This window comes from Anarhichas minor, unplaced genomic scaffold, assembly GCF_050575085.1.
Source record: "Anarhichas minor isolate MPS153535 unplaced genomic scaffold, ASM5057508v1 ptg000005l, whole genome shotgun sequence".
Taxonomy (NCBI): domain Eukaryota; kingdom Metazoa; phylum Chordata; class Actinopteri; order Perciformes; family Anarhichadidae; genus Anarhichas; species Anarhichas minor.
The window spans coordinates 3,330,842-3,345,000 of NW_027466451.1; positions in this window are offsets into that span (position 1 = coordinate 3,330,842).

Here is a 14,159-nt window from a genome sequence, read left to right on the forward strand (position 1 = left end):
GATAATACTGTACTTTTACTTACTACGTAGGATTTTGAATGCAGGACATTAACTGCTGGAGTATTTCTACATTACTTTGTTGGTACTTTTCCAAAGGATCTGACTTGTTCCACCCAAAGCATAACAATTTTGTTGTTGAGGGACGAAAGAAGATGTTAACAGATCTGGACAATAATTAGTGTTTGTGCTCACCGAACCCTCCTGATCAGAGGCTTTTAAGTTAACATCAGTTGGACCACTCTCTACTCATCCTCACTCTACCCCACTAACTCTACAGTCTTTTCTGACGCTGATTTCAGATTGAAGGGATTTGAAAGTTGACACCTTCTTTGTAAACAGACTTTCTGTGAAGGCTGTGGAGACTACGGCTCTTTTTTGCTGTGAATTTGAAGTGCAAATTGAGGTCAACTGGTCAGACCACACAGTGGGTCAGGACCCAGTGCTGCTGGGTCATGGAAAGGCTGGTGTGACTCACCAGATGATTCTGGAAAAAGTGGTGGTTTGATGCTATATACAGCTCTGTTATTAGCTGCTGGTTCTAACATGCTAGCCTTTTTTAATTCCTTTAACATGAAATAATACAGACTGATAACTTAATGCAGGTTAGTAGTCCACAAAACAGAGTTTACCAGCTTAAAAATGTGGCTCCACAGAAGACTTATTTGTCAGTCCACTGATCCAAGAAGATCAGAGCTCCAATCCTGCCAAACATGTGATTGTGACTGTGAAGTAGCACTTGAAGACCTCGACCACACACCCTGCCCTCTGTCAGCGGACACAATTGTAATCTGTAAACACCCTGCAAAGCCGCTTTTCTTATTTTCTTATTCTAAAAATGTTCTGCTTTTTCTAATCTCCTAATCAAATGTGCCAAAAGCTTCTCGAAGAATTACGAATGGTTAGAATTCAGCATCAAAAGAATGGCATGATTGAGTGGCTCTGATTTGTAGTGGAGTTGCATTGTGGGAGGGCAGTCGGAGTGAATGACTGTCCGTGAATCACTTGGCTGAGCGTTTGTAAAGATAAACACAATTCCGGCACAGACGAGCGTTGAAGTGTTATGACAAAAGATTAATGCAAGTCTTTGGAATGGAGCAGATGCAAGAAGCATGCTGGGAATTTACGAGAAGACTTATCTGTGGTATTTTCCAAAATAAATACCCTAGAGGCACCACACCAAAACGTTTCTTCTTTTTATATAATATTTACAAATTTGTATTTCTGCATGTTTGACTCCATTACTGTGACTCAGTGGTTGAGCGGGTCGTCCTTCAATCAAAGGAGCGACGCTCCAATCCCCGGCTCTGCTAGTCCATGTCCATGTGTCCTTGGGCAAAGGACTTAACCCCACAGTTCTCACTCAGGCTGTTCCTGCAGTGTGTGAGTGGGTGTGAATGTTAGTTAGTCCTGATTGTCCGGTGATACCTTACATGGTAGCCCCTCATCAGTGTATGAATTGGTGTCAATGTGTGAATGATGACATGTAGTGTTAAAACGCTTTGAGGAGTCGGAAAGACTAGAAAAGAACTATACGAGTACAGTCCATTCACCATTTAGCAGTGGCGGGCCGTGCTGTTTATACCTGGGCCTTCACTGCTGTCCTGCAGCTGAAACACAGCTACGCTTATTTGTTTCGGACGTATCACATATTAAACCAAACTAAAATCTTCATAAAAACAAGTTGTACAAATAATAATATACAAACAAGCATATTAAAGCTACTGCAGATGTACTGAGACTTTTGTGGGTTTTGAGGCACTGATTAATGTAATTAATAAATGCTTTATAAGGCATAGACAGTCCTCACTTTAGATGAGGTCACACAAAACACTGTACTAATGACTAGTATCTACCTGAATTAATCATGAATTGCAGTGTTAATATGCGTTTATAAAGCATATATTAACATAGTCCCTAATCATAAATCATTATATATATATATATATAAATGGATGAATAATGTGCATCTAAATATGTTCCTAATCATTTACTTACACTTTATAAATTATGTTATTAATCATCTACAGCTCCTTAATAATTGGTTTGTAATATCTTTAATACTTAATTTACAAATGGTGAATCCATCATTTATAAAGTATGAAAACACAATCATGAAACACATAATAGACGAGCTTATTAATCAAGAATAAAATATTTATAACTGTTATGAATTGTATACTAATGAGTGTTAATGTAGGAACAATGCTTTATAAAGGATGAATTAAGTGTTTACTCATGCTTAACTAATGCTTCATAGTGTGTAGTTATTATAAAGTGTCACCATGATAGGATATAGTATTAGATCATTGAGATACAGACCTACTGTTACTGTGGTGTTTAAAACTAATAAAAAAAATAAAAATAAAGAAAATGAGAACAGTGAAGGTCGGGTGTTGTGTGGAGGTATAGGAGGAAAGTGGATTATGCGTCTGTGTGCGTGTGTGTGTGTGTGTGTGTGTATGTGTGCGTGCGTGCGTGTGTGTGTTTGCAGGCTCAGGCTGACTCCCACTTATTGTTGTGTGAGCTCTGTTTGATTGGCAGGTGGTCGGCCCTGCTGGCTGGGTGCTGGACCTGACTGACCAGTATCATACGGAGGTCTTTATCCCGGCACAGTGAGCAGGACACACACTGCTGCCTCTGGACACTACTCTTTAACCCATTTAACACACTTGAACAAAGGCATTGGACCCCCATGTGAACATGTCACTGCACCATAGAACAGCTTGGAATTTAACCAGCTCCTGGGGTCCAAAGTTAGGCCCAGTTGGCCTCTACATATTGTGATGGCATTTGTCCTTTTGAAAGTAACGCTCGTTTACAAGGAGAAATAGGTTTCAATTTGAACAAAATGTTCCCTATTCATACAATACAACATACAAGCTTTCAAGCTTTTTATTTGTCTTCAACAACAGGGTTGCACAACAACATTTACTTTGTAGTCCAAATTAGCAATATAGTAAAGAAAACAAACAATACGCTATTGTATATGGAGGGTGGAGGATGAATTAAGAGCCTCACAGCCAGAGGAAAGAAGCTGTGTTGACGTCTGTGGTTAGCTGATACTTCTGGATCTCTTTCCTGATGGCACAACAGGAAGGTGAACAGGAAGAGTTAACTCAGAGTTACTGAAGAGTTGCTAACCGAAGAGTGAGTAGACAAGACTAACTGAGTCTGTCTTCTTGTATCCAGCCTGTGGTACAGGTGTGATGTTCCTGGCCTTAAGCTTGAGCAGGTAGCATCGGAGGAATCAGCAAGAGTACGCTAGATTTAAAAAATGATCCAAACAGTAAACCCCGCCCTGTGTGTCCAACTCTTTTCCAATGAAAGTAGCTAACAGCAAGTGGTCAACACTGACAGCCATTCCCTCAAAATGATGATTATGAATGTAAACATCCATGGCTATAGCTGGAACTCACTGCTGCTAAGCTAGCAGCTTGTGGCAGAGTCGGAGTACACGAGCAGCGTGCACGCAGTTAGCTCATCCAAACATTGGATTTTGGGCCGAATGAAATGATTGGACGGGATTATTACTGGCTTTTGACAGACACAGATACCTGATTTCTGTTCTTATTTTTGTCAGAGCATTTGATTTATTGATTGCCGTCAAAATGTTAAGAGACATGAGACAAATACAACAAAATGTTTCTTAAATACATTAACCACCCTATCTTTAACAACAGAATAGTAACACACATTTCCCTGATTATAATCACTTCTCTTTATTTTATTTTGGGGGTTTTATTGGTCAGGTTAAGGTAAAATGAACCTGTAAATGTGTGTTTGTCCGTCAACACAGACTTAGCTGACGGTAGGTAGCTGACATAAACATCAACAGCTGCAGTGTGTGTGAATAACAGCTCCGGACAAGAAGTCAACATGGACCCAAAATGTTGCCCGGCAATGCAACTCTGTTGAAACGGTCTATAATGTAACGATAATGTAACGTTTGGGGAGTATTTCCTGCAATCAGTCAGAGACTGATCATTTAACTTTCCACAACTGGAACTTGAGAGATATCCGATGAAATGTACTAATAATAAAAAGCACTCTTCAAAGCTCAAAGTACTGTACCAAATAAGCAACACATTTAAACAAGGACGAGTAGACAGTAAAAAGTCAGTAAATAAAAGTAAAGAGCTGAGAGATGGTAGATGGATAGTTGTATGCATTCATGTCCTATTAATGTACCTTATTGAGACTTGGCTTCTTCTCCAGAGTCTCACTAATGATATAGTTACTCTTGATGGAAGTGCCCTGACCTCCAGCATCACTGTAAAGAGTCTCAGAGTTATCTTTGATCAACATATGCCCTCAAAAATCAGACATATCCTGTCTCACAACAATGCAGAAGAATTAGACTAGATTATTGCAATTCCTTTTTCAGATTGCTCTAAAGACTCTCCAGTTGATCCAGAAGAATCCGTGTATATGACTTGGTTTCCCCGGAGTCTGTGCAGGTTTCCATGGATCGTGGTTATTATTATGCTGCTATTGTTAGTGCTACTGCTGCTGTTACTACTTTCATTTCATGAATCATTTCTTTCATATGCATTGACTATGTTGTTGTAACTCTGTTATGATGTCCATCCTGTACACATGACATCTATTGTACTTCTGTCCATCCTGAGAGGATCCTCCTCTGTTGCTCTGCTCTTTCTTTTCTCTTTTGTTACCCATTAAAGGTTTTTTTGGAGAGTTTTTTCCAGTTTCAATGTGAGGCTGTTGTACAGATTGTAAAGCCATATGAGGCACATTTGTAATTTGTGGTATTGAGCTATACAAATAAAATTGAATTGAATTGAATTGCATATTCAGATGTATTTATAACTTCAACAATTCATTTTTAGGTAATACATTGATCAATCATTATTTTAGATAATGGATTTACTATTATGCTTTAGTTTTTGGGATTTATTTCTGCAGAAATCTGGGATAGCTTCAGATTGACTAGATAATACATGACATTTATAAGTTGTTACTGGGGTAAAATAAATCTTTCTATTAAATCAATTAATTTCCATTGTTTTATTTTCCAGGAATACATCTTACTATTTTAATAGCTAACACACACAATGATGAAATAAGCAATTCCATTATGTAGAGCCACAGAGAGAAGGAACCATAGGCCAAGTCCACATTGCAGCATAAACTGTGTAGTCATCTTTTCCCAAATAGTGTAATCCAGAAATTGTTTTTCTATGCACAAGTTCCCCTCAGATCTGGACCATCCTCCCTCCTCCCTCCTCTTCCCTCCCTCTTCTGCTCAGCTGAATAACCACTAAAGGTAAATTAGATCACAATGACCCTGCACCATCCATACAAAACATGATTAGACATGCAACCCTCTGCCTAATGAGCTGAAAAACTGCTGTGTAAGTGTGTGTGTGTGTGTGTGTGTGTGTGTGTGTGTGTGTGTGTGTGCGTTTCTGTGTAGGTGTGTGTGTGTGTGAAATGTCTGTATTTTGCTCCTTTAGTCACAGCTCTGTGTGGTATCATCTAACACTCTTACTAACCGTGTAACCACACACACACATATCAGAAACCATGTGTTGTTTCATGTAAGTGATGCGTCATCTACATACATGCCATCAGGGGGCAGAACACATCAAACAGAACTGACAGAATACCACCATAGTTTGCCTCAATTCTAACAACCAGCAGACACAGATCAACATTAGCATTCACTTGGAGTCGTGTTTTGTGTGTGTCCACCTAATAAGGCTCAAAAAGCCTGGAATGAAAAGTTTGTTATTGCAATTTTTGCTATAAGTAATTTAAAATTGGGTGAATAAATCTGTTGCGAGACTGAACTAAAAATGAATAAATAGTGGAGGCTCTCTGAGTTCTCTCACTCCTTACAAAAGGCTCAAAATCTCAGCCACGGCTTTTAACTCACCTCTCTGCATGCCATGTGCAAAGCAGCATCTCCATTCTTAGAACCAGGGTTTACAGTTCCTTCTCAAAAAGAATGGCCGCTGGGTCCATGTCTGTCTGGTTTGTCCACGATCAGGAGGGCAGGCAGCAGGGGAAGGACCCAAATGCGGACAAGACAGGCACACTTATGCAGTAAAATAATTACGTGAAAGAATGAGCTGACGAGACGAATAAAGCACAAGTTGCCTTAAGAAATACAGCCGTTTATGAGCTTTATTCACTAGGATGAAGATGTGTGAGGACCATGTCGGGTTGTTTGTGATGCTGATTCCCAGGATCTTCAAACTGTTCACTTGCTCCACCTCAGCTTCATTGATGTAGAGAGGGCTGTGTGTCTTCCCCCTGCTTTTTTCTAAAATCAACAATCAGCTCCTTGGTTTTACTTTAAAGCATATTTGTGTTGTTTTAATTCGCTATGGAAATCTATTTTCATCATCTCTTTTCCTTCTCTTTCCTCTTCTGCCTCGCCTCTCAGGCAACCTCCTACATCTCCCCTCTCCTCCCTCCTCTTTCCTCCGCAATAATGAACTGCCTGTCTTGCCCCTGTGAATCTGTTCAGAGAGTTTGTGAATGATAGACTAACCCCTTTCGGAATTATAGACTCCGAGGGGTCACCCTGTGTCCCCAGGGGCCCATTGTCATTGCCCCGCTCACAGCCTCTCTCAGCTGCACTTGACAGCCCATTGGTGTGTGTGTCTGTCCTGTGTTTCCTCTCAGGTAGAAGAAGCCAGCAGATCCCTCCCTGCATGCCTCACTGCCTCTTTTATAGAGTCTCCCTCTCTGACTGAAAGGAGCTGGGATACTTAAATCCAACTGCTACCCTCTCCCACTAACTTCCCTTCTCACCACATTTTCCAGGGAAGTGAGCAGCGCAGTCACACAGAGAGCGACCGGGAGATACTGGACAGAAGAAAAGAAAGAAAAGAACAGAGTCAATGTGCAATAAAAGAATACGATTTAATGAACCTTTAAAAATCCGTTGGATAATTGGATGAATATTACAGCTGATTGGAGTACATAAAGGTAAAGATATTGAAGATAACAAATGCAATAGCTTCAAAGTACTTGCAGGAATATACACTGACATAATGCAAATACTCCATCCAAAATTGTTCCATTTTAGTATTGTTTTTAAGTCAAACGAGTATTGTTCGCTGTTCTTCCTTTGATTACATTAACCAGTAAAGAGGAAAGCCCACAAACTGATGTAGAACATATTCTGATCAGATTGTTTTATAGGAACAAGGGAAGCATACAGATAGAATAACAGAGCTGCTGCCAGTCAGCTTCCTTTATTAATTACAATAAAGAATTGATCTAAATATGAAGCTATAGTCTTTCATTTTGCTCCACCTGCTCAAGGTTGCAGTATACATAACTAAACCACTTATATGCTTGAGGTGGAAATAGATTTGTCAGATGCGGATTTAAGACTAAAGACAAAAATCCCCCAAAAATAAAATGATTTGTTGCCATGGTAAATCCCTTCCTGCAGAATTTAGCTTCCAAATCACATTTGTGAACACTAATAATAGTGAACTAAGAACTTGCATCCACTTGTCTGTGACTGTTTAATTAACACTGACGACGGTGTTCAGTCAATGCCTCCCCAGCATGCAACGGTGCACTACCTATTGGTAGAAAATGTGAAGTGGTCAATTGCATTTGTACTTCCTGTGCTGTCTTCTAGTCTGGCCTCTCTTGTGCTGTGAAGTTCAGGCTAGATTGTTTGTTCAGGGCTGAACCATTAGCAACTCTTCAACCTAAACGTTGTGTGTCAGAATAGAGAAGTAAATGTGTGTATGATCATAAAACTCTGCATATCCCACATCAACAATGCAAATGCCGCAGCTTGGTCAGTGCTCCTAAACTTCAGAATATGGCCCTCTAGGTTCCCTCTAGGTTCCCTCTAGGTTCCCTCTAGCGTCGGTTTGTCAGGGCATGTCAGGAATGAAGTGTCAGTTTCCACTTGTTACATGCAGTGTTTCTTCAAAATAAACTTCTGTCTTCAAAGGAAGTTAGGTTTAGGCAACAAAATCACTTAGTTGGGTTTAAGAAAAGAGCGTGGTTGACATTAACTCGACTGAGCAACGACTCCCATTACTATCAAGTGACTAACGACTCACAAGACTGCAAGTGACTAACAAGTCCCTGTCCTGTGTGGATCTCACACTGAAAACAACGTCAGCTGCTCTGAGCAAACAACAGCGATCCTTCAGCCATGAGGCTCTGTTAGTCCCCCGTGGTGAACAATAAGTCAACGTTGATTCATATCTCACTTAACTTGCATACTTCAGTAGTGGTACTTTTATGGTACTTTTATCCTTATTTTAACCCAAATGATGATCTTTTCCTAAACTAAGTGGTTTTGTTGCTTAAACCTAACTAAGTATTTCACGATCTATTCCTAAACTTAACCAAGTAGTTTTGTTGCCTAAACCTAAGTGTTGTTTCCTGTGATAACGTTTATTTTGAAAAGACCGCATATGGCTGAAAACACCGGGAATTGACACGTGTTGCTAGCTTTACACACACAAAAGTGAGGAGTAACTCTTCAGAGGATATCATAATGACCGTTGTATGAGGATATGCTGCATACCTACATACGGAGTGGGTCCTCTTCATGGAGTCCGCATGGTTACAGAGCCAGGTTTCCTCAGTAGCCCAGACCGGACAAAGGGGACCGTGATATAGTCACATCATCGACACCTGTTTCAAAAGTCACTGAGAAAGAAGAAAGAAGTAGGAGACAGATTGTGTCCAGCTGTTAATACATTTGAATTGAACAATATTTGAGTATTAATAGTTTCTGGCTTTTTAAATGAGAAAGAGGGAAACAACGTCATGTGGAGCAGCTGCTCACACCGAACCATCGACACTGTGTCAGGTGGAGATGAGACAGGCAGAAATAGTGCAGAGAGAGTTCGTGGCAATAGTTTTGAAGTTTTGAGATGGAAATATCAGCATGGATTTACATAATTAAATGCTACATGTATTTTCTGCGTGTCACTCGTCACCCATGATTAGATAATCAAGAGTGTGTGAGCACGCCCAATAAACTACCTTTCTTATCCAGCTCTAGATCAAAAGGAAAGGAAACAGAATCAAAGAAGATAGTTTATATGAGAAATAAGTGCAAAGAAGTAAATAGTTCAAATGTTTTCCCTAATCTTTCATATTAAAGCAATACATTATACTACTTTATGTCTAAATTTAAAAGACTGATTAATCAGAATATTGTTTTTTTCAGCACATCTTCACTCTGCAACCACGTCTCCTGCACCAGACTCCCGTGCCTTTTAACCAGGAGTTAATTAGCCTTTTCATTTCCATGAATGACTTAATTGATTAACGAGAAATGTTAAAAGGTTTATCTGTAAACAGCCTCTCATTTGCTTTCAGTACTCTCCTCTTCAGCCCTTCTGTCATCCCTCTCACATTATAGTCCAGACGAGTTTTCCAACACATTAAGCTCTGAACTCAGAGAGAGAAAGCCGAGGCTTGTTTAGAATTTCTCAGGGTGTTTTAATTAAAACCTAAGAAAGGAGCCGGGTACTTATCGCTGGCACTCTTTTTCTACCTCTCACATCACTCTACTTTGGTCTTTCCCCTTACACCGGCTATACTCTTCCTGATCCACTTCTCCCATCATCCTTTCTTCAGAGTGGCAGAAGGAATGGCCCTATCCCTCCTTGAGGGATCCCTTGTGGCCTGTCAGCTCTCACAATAAGAGCCATTAAATACAATGAGAGAGAAAGACGGTGCTCTAATTTAAATCCCCTCCTCCTCTACCTCTTTACATCATTATGGCATTAGACACTGATAGAGAAGGGTGAGAGGAGAAAGAGATGGATGAATGTGGGACTTCAAAGTCCCGCAGCAGCGGCAGCACTTGAAGGGAATAATCAGCCAGGCACTCTGGTGGCAGAGCGTGTATGTATAGAGCTCTGCGTGGCTTAGCAGGGCTTCTGTGGCCTAATATAAAAACCTTCATCAAACTCACCCCGTTTTCACTTCAAATACCGCAGCTTGGTCAGTTGCTCCTCGGCATGTAGGCTTGTTTGAGATGAGCAGCGGCCTCAAAAGTACACGAGAGTAGCCGAATGCAGCTGGGGGAGGCAGAACAGAGCAGCTTGCAGTTGGTTTGACTTCAGTTGCCTCGACTTAAAACTAAAATCAAGTGAAATAGTAGCCAACAGCAGCAGTGATGGAAACAATGGAAAACACTACGAATGAATGTGACTGGAGGGTCTGTTCATTTTAAAACAAACCAATACAGGGTGTTGAATACTGCCTGTAAAAGGCTCTACGAATACTAATACATCCGTCACTGCTTAAGATTAAATAAAAGCTTAATGTGATTGCATAGAGTACAGGAACTGGCACACGGATGCAGTTTAGCATCTAACCAGGAGAGCAAACAAGCAGGAAAGTGCAGCCGGGTAATGTACAGAATCTACAACAGAAATGGAAGGGGAATAAAGCGTATGGTATGAATACAGTAGCCTGTGAACAGTATGAACAGTGTGTATACGCTAAGATACAAAAAAGTATGAACCCGGTAAGCTGTGCAAGTACAGTATAAAATACATAGAAGTGCATGTTCATTGTAAAATAATGATTACAAATGATATTGGAAGTCTTGATGTGAATCTCTTGCTGAGCCAATTGGAAGGTGTCATCAACAGCACGTGTTAAAAACTCCCAATAACTGTTCAGCTTGATATCAGCAAGTTGGTTCACATCAAGCATTTCAAGACTGCGGGGTCTCGTTATGCAGTCAAGTTTCCAGAGTAGGTCTGACAAAATGACTTACCAAGAGCAAGAAGGCGATCACAACGCGCAGGTCTGTGGGTCCGGTTCATCCCAAACAAGCCTCCTGTTCAAGTCCAATGTAAACACACCCGCATCCTTATCACACTCAGTGCTCAGAGCAGCTGACGTAGTATTAAGTGCGAGATAGTCCGCACCGAGTGGGCGGGGTCCACAGACAGGATTTTTGTCCTGGAGACTTCTGTCTGTGGTACGTGCAAAACTAAAAGCAAAGGTTGACATTGACTCGTCCTCTTCAACCATTCGCTTTTCCTAAACCTAACCAAGTGGTTGTGTTGCCTCAACCTAACTTACTGTTGACACTTGCAAAACGTGCAAAACTGATGCCAGAAGGGGACATAGCGCGTCATAGTTTGAAGTAGTGCTGGGCATTATAATGTTTCTTCCAGTATCTGGTATTCATTTCCCATGCGATATTCATTTTAATATGCCACCATACTGGAGAATAGCCATGAAGCCACAGCACTGCGACCATGAAAACGTCGAGGTGCATTGACAGGAGAACATATTAACGGCATACCCATCTCACTCATGCTTAAAACCTTGTAACATAACAGTTGATAACCCACAAATAACTGTGTAATTAACTAATTAAAGTAATAAATAAGTGTACTTTTACAAAACAGTCTTTTAAAAAGCTGGGAGAGGCTCCGTCACTACTGCACATTCAAGAACAGAAAAGAGAGATGGAGGATGAAGAAAGAGAAACTGGAGAATGCGACTGTGGCTCAGTGGTAGAGCAGAGTCCTCCTTCAATCAGAGGATCGGCGGTTTGATCCCCGGCTCCACTGGTCCATATTCATGTGTCCTTGGGCAAGAGACTTAACCCCAAGTTGCTCCCGCAGGCTGTTCCTTCAGTGTATGAATGGGTATGAATGTCCTGATGGGCAGGTGGTACCTTGCATGGCCCCTCCATCAGTCGAAAGGAGAAAAGCAGTCTAAATACATATCAGGGTTTATAGCAGTTTCTAAGGATAAATTGTCACAAAGATGCTACTGAGGTCTGTAGGAATACACGGCTCAACAGAGCTGTGACTCTCTGTCAGCCTGGCTACAGTGCTGAAGAGAAACCTGGGCTTGTTCTTATTGTTCTCTATTAATGATGAGTCATAGGCTGCTCTAGCATTACGGAGGGTCATCCTATACCTATAAGACTATTCCTACAACATGGTCGAGCGCTTCGTCTCAAACCAAAGAGGAAATAAAAGCAAATGAAATCATCATCATGTCTTCTCAAATAAGGATGATTCATAACCATATTAACCGTGTCTCATTATTACAAGGTCTGGATTGTAAATGCTATGTCATAATTACAGATATTATTTCAATAGAAAATCTATCTTGAGATAAGACCTCTAAATTGTTCTTCTTATTGTCCTTTATGATAATGTGTATAGGCGAGTCTCCTCGATCATTTAACAATGCTATGATTTATATTATAGTCTAAATTGTATTATTTCAAAGTTGGCAAAAAATAAGTTACATTTTACTCAGTCAATGCAGTCTATTTGAAGGTTTATGTCATTTCACATGTGACTGACTTCATTGTAAACAAAGTGGATGCTGTGAAGTGAAACATCTCACTGAAAGAGTTAATTGGTTGATAAATGAGTTCCAAACTGGGCTTTGCTGAAACGTGTTGTGGATTAGACTTAAGATGTTCAACAAACTCACTTTGTGTTCTCCTCTCTCGGGAAACAGAGATGAGAGAATTAGGTCCAAATGGAATTAGTCACGTAGGATTCATTCCTGTTTTACTCTTTTACATAAGAAAAGCATCAATTATCTCAAACACATGGACGGATGGATGGAAGGGAGGAAGGAAAGGAAAGAAGAACGAGGGTTCTTACGTAAATGATGGGAATGATAAGTTGAGGAGAATGTTTCACCATCAGACATGGTGAAGTGGAGCCGGCTGGTCCAGCAAGAGGGCTCTTCATGATCTGCCATCTATCACAGGGATTAGAGATGTAGGGAGGGCAGGCCACACACACAATACACACTACTGTTTCCCACTCTCCCTCTCTTTCACACACACACACACAAAGTCTTGAGTCAATCCTTTCCAACGCATACAAACATAAACATATGCACGGACATGTTACACAGCTGAACATAAAGTACTCAGTCTAAAGAGAATGTAATTATAGGGGAACCTTTAGGTGCAGGTCGACCTTTACCATAAGAGTTCTCTGCTCAACAGTCCACATGTCCAAGTGTCCTCGAGTGAGACACTGAACCCTCCAGTTGCTCCCCGGGCGCTTCACAGCAGCACATTGCTCTTAATGCTTAGGAAGGGTTAAATGCAGAGGTCACATGTCTTCCATGTAATGATTGACATGACGTTAGAAAGCTTTATTAATCTCCAGTGGAGAGAATCAACTCATACAGACAACAAACAATAGACATTACACACACCAAACAGAGAATACAGTACAATGAATAAATAACACCATGAACAGCGTGAGACACGATTAACAGCAGAAAGATACTACTTCTAAAAAACACATCTAAAAGTGTTTATGAAAGAATCTGACCACTGCCGGAACAAAAGACCGTCTGAGAGTTCAGGAGAACACTGAGGCGTCCTCCGTCTCTCACTGAATGAGTCCATTAGAAACATGTGATGTGATGGATGGCCTTCAAAACACACAAGCGTTTTAACTTTGCCCTTGTTTATTGATTGGGGTTCAATATTGGAGATTTTCAAGAGACCAAAGCTATAGTCTTACGAGGCGACTCATCTGACGTCCCTCTTGTCAAGAGAAACAAGCTACATTCTGTCAGACTGGATATGATTGCTGGTAATAAATATTTTGCTTTATTAAAGAAAGGTGCAGATCTTCCGCCTCTCTTTAAAGGAATGTCCTCGTACCTGGCATCAAAAACAATTAACTTCAATCTCAAAGTAAAAGCACATCTCTTTGATAAATGCTGTTCTGGTTTTAGGAGCTACTTGGGAAATGTGGCAGTCTGTTGTGGGTTTATGGCATTTGTGTAGAAATGAATTTACATGTATTAATGTGTGTACATCTAGTGTTTATTTCACCAAAGGTTCCTCTCTTCTCCTCTAATACCATTGCTCTTATTATGACCCTTGTAGGGGGAGGGACTTAATCATTGCTTTATTCTGTTTTTATGTTCTTCTGTAACATGAACATTCTTTATTTTCTTGAGATCGAGCAGATCACACATACAGTATGTTGTCACTGTGAGTTTGTCAGACCATGTCAGGATTATAGGACTTTAGGAGAACGCGTCAGCAAACTTTAAGGAACTACTGCGGGAGTGGTTTTGATGCTTGATATGTTATTTCCAGGCCTGGAGTCTGCATGCATGCATTTTCATTTTAATGGAGATTGTTTTTGTGAACTTTTCCGTGGGTGTAGGTT